We start from the raw sequence: 3778 nt of genomic DNA on the forward strand, positions 1-3778 counted from the left end.
CCTCCCGGGTTCATGCCATTCTCTTGCCTCAGCCTCCTGTGTAGCTGGGACTAGAGGCGCCCGCCACCTCGCCCAGCTAGTTTTTTGTATTTTTTAGTAGAGACGGGGTTTCACCGTGTTAGCCAGGATGGTCTCGATCTCTTGACCTCGTGATCCGCCCGTCTAGGCCTCCCAAAGTGCTGGGATTACAGGCTTGAGCCACCGTGCCCGGCCCAAAATTTTTCTAAATCTAATAAAAACTGTGAATCTACAAATTCAAGAACAATGAAACCTGTTTACAAGAAATACAAAGAAAATTTCATCAGGACTCATTTTAAATTGTTAGAAAATAATGACAAAGAGAAAATAATAAAAACAGCCAGACAAAAAACAACATGCTGTGTATGAAGAAACAAAGATAGAGGTTACAGCAGATTTCTTGTCAGAAATGCTACTAGTGAGATGACATTTCCTAAAAACTGAAAGAAAAAAAAATCCTGTTAACCTAGAATACTATACCCAGCCACAATGAAGGTGAAATAAAGTCCTTCTCAGACATACAAAAGTTAAAAGACTTCATCACTAGCAGACCTACACTATAAAAAATGTCAAGGGAAATTCTTAAGGCAAAAAGAAAATGATGGAAGGTGGAAATACAGACATACTGAAATGAATAAAGAGCACCCAAAATGGTAACTTATAGAAATGTATTATAAAAAATCAAAGATATTCAAATAGATTCACATATAAAGAGCATCACCATGGCATTATATATATATTTTTAAACAAAGGAAGTAGGAATAACTTAAATTAAATGTTTTAATAAGGTGATTTATTAAATAAATTAGAAGGAAGTCATATAAAATAATATGTACAACTATTAAATATTTCTGGAAGCATTTTAATGCTACAGATAAATGTTTATAATTTACAAGTTAAAAAGTCTACAAATCAATTCTATAGTGATTGAAGTGCTTTAAAAATTCCAAATATAAACTTATAAGTGCTAGAAAAATATGGATTTTTATTCATGATCCGCTATATTGCATTTTAGTCATTTCGATCTATTTTTACAGAGTAGATGAGTATATAAATAACAAATTATTCAAAATATTTTTGAAAATTACCACATGACTATGGACAACCCCTCTACCCTGAAGCCCATGGAATAATTCAAATTAAACAATCCACAGGAGCTTAGCTAATGCCACCCTACTTACCCTACATAAATTGCACCCTACGACTCCAACTTGCTGTTATCTTTCTCCAGGTGCAAACTCCCATGTGGCCTTGCCAGGCAGTCTTCTCTCACTTAGGGCTATAACAAAAAATTCTGGCTTTCATCTATTCAAGTTCATTTGGGTTGTGCCCTGCCATCAAACAAAACTTTATATCCTATAAAACAGAAATGTTACAATTAGAGGTGATGTTGTTCATGCCTTTATAGATCCATTCTACATTATTATTATTATTATTATTATTATTTGCACCTTGCTTAGCATCTAGGACATTGACTCTTAAGGATTGCATCAGTGGAGTCTTTCACTGTCTGGCTTCTAGTCGGGTTAAACCAATAACACACAATGAATGATACTGTCAGGTTCGAAGCTATTACAGTTTAGGTACTTATTGCTGTGGTTCTTTCCCTTTAAGACTGCTGTAGGTTGGTTTTGTTCCTCCACCAAAGGCTCCCCTTCAGTAATCTTAGGTTAGTTCTGTTCATAAGGGTCTACTTCCTCTCCTTGCACTTTCAAGCCTGGGTGTGGTAATAGCTCTTTGCTATTGCTAGCCGTGGGGTACTGACTCCTCTCTAACTGATTTCTCTAAAGCTTCCTCATGTCTTTGTAAAAAAGTCCACTCATTGGACTCATTTGAATGTACTCTAACTCTAATAGTCTCAAACATCCTCAAGTACCTTGCTTTTATCCATAATCTTTTTCCTCCCAGGGGTGTGACTGAAGCACCAATGGAATAGTTATATAATTTAAATATGTATTTTAAAAATTAAGTATTTTTGTAACATTTGGCAAGCAGAATTCCAAATGTTCAAAATTCGCTTTACTTAAACTGCATTTTTGGGCATTCTGAAGTTCCATAAGATGTTAATAAGTGTTGTTTTAAAAATGGAAAATTCTTTTTGGAGATTTTAATATTTCACAAAAGACTATTAATACACATAAAAATTGTAAAACAGGGCTCTAAAATAATTTTATGATTTAAGGTATGCAATATTCTTTCCTCCTTTGGTTATTTTTGTAAATTTGTTGGAGTTCAGTTGTTTTAAAAATAACTAAAGCTTTCTTTCTATTAAATACAGAAACAAGATGCCCCATATAATATAATACTTACTAGGGGCTACTTTTATATGATGATATTAAATACACTTTCCCCATATTAATTTACCCAACAACACAATAAGATATCCCATTTAAAACCGGGGCTCACTGAGAATATGTAAATTGTACAAATTTTCCCAGTCATTAAGTAATGAAGCGAGAATGTAAAGCTATTTCTGTTTGATTCTAAAGTCTATGCTATAATGTGGTTTGAGTTTTATAAACTATTCTTTGAATTTCCTTTCTAACTGCGAAATTAACTCCAAAATATTTCAAACATTCAGCTTCTTCATAAATTTGGATTATTTCTAAATCTACCCCTTTTTACTAATTTCCATTTTTTATTAAAAAGAAGGAAGAGATCCCAGCACTTTGGGGGGCCGAGGCGGGTAGATCATGAGGTCAAGGAGATAGAGACCATCCTGGCTAACACTGTGAAACCCTATCTCTACTAAAAAAACAAAAATATTAGACAGGTGTGGTGGTGGGCAGCTGTAGTCCCAGCTACTCGGGAGGCTGAGGCAGGAGAATGGTGAGAACTCGGGAGGTGGAGCTTGCAGTGAACCGAGATCACGCCACTGTACACCAGCCTGGGTGACAGAGCACGACGCCGTCTAAAAAAAAAAAAAAAGAAGGAAGAGAGTACTGTATTTAATAGAAAAAATAAGAACAACAACAAAACTGTCAAAAGTTATACATAGATGCCAAATCTTAATTTTAAATTAGCTCCTTATGCCTTGTTGCTCAGGCTTCATTCTTCAATACTTTTATTTTGAATAATATTATATGTGCTTTTAGAGGCTTGACTAGCTGTTTAAGTTTGTAATATTTGTTTATTAATAGTTGGTCTTAGAGGCATAAAGATTAGAAAAAGAATAATTTTAAAATACTAGTCTCAAATCATATTCGCCAAAACGTATAATAGCCAAGTTCCCAAAATTAGGAAATGGAAGTTTTTTTGTAAAGTTTCATGTGTTCAGGCAGTTGCTAAGACTGATGGGGTTAAACGTTAGACAAGAGCCTATCTTTCTTATGACTAGCTAAAGTTCATAAGTACTTTAATTTACTTCCATTTCCTTTTTTCCTCAGAAAATGTATTTGTTCTCTTTCACTAAAATTTACCTTTAATCCATGCGAACCTGGTGAACCTTTTCTCTTACCTATTGATGTTTACCTTTTGGGTCTTAATTTTCTTCTATATTCTATATGGAAGCTTACAATGTAATTCATTTCCAGTACTCCTTAATTAATTCCCATCCAGTTGACCTTCCCACTAAGCAGATAAATTCAGTCTCCTCAGGGACCTGAATAAAGCATGTAGTCATGCTAATTCAATATACTCGTGAATTAGGTTGAATCTGTCTTCAGTGAAATTTGATGTAAGAGCAGTTTGAGTCTGGAAGCATTGCTGTAGTCTCCTCATGAACACTGTATAGTAATTTTTGGACTCAATAACAAGTTTA

This window comes from Papio anubis, chromosome 3 (assembly GCF_008728515.1).
Source record: "Papio anubis isolate 15944 chromosome 3, Panubis1.0, whole genome shotgun sequence".
In the NCBI taxonomy this organism is placed as follows: Eukaryota; Metazoa; Chordata; class Mammalia; order Primates; family Cercopithecidae; genus Papio; species Papio anubis.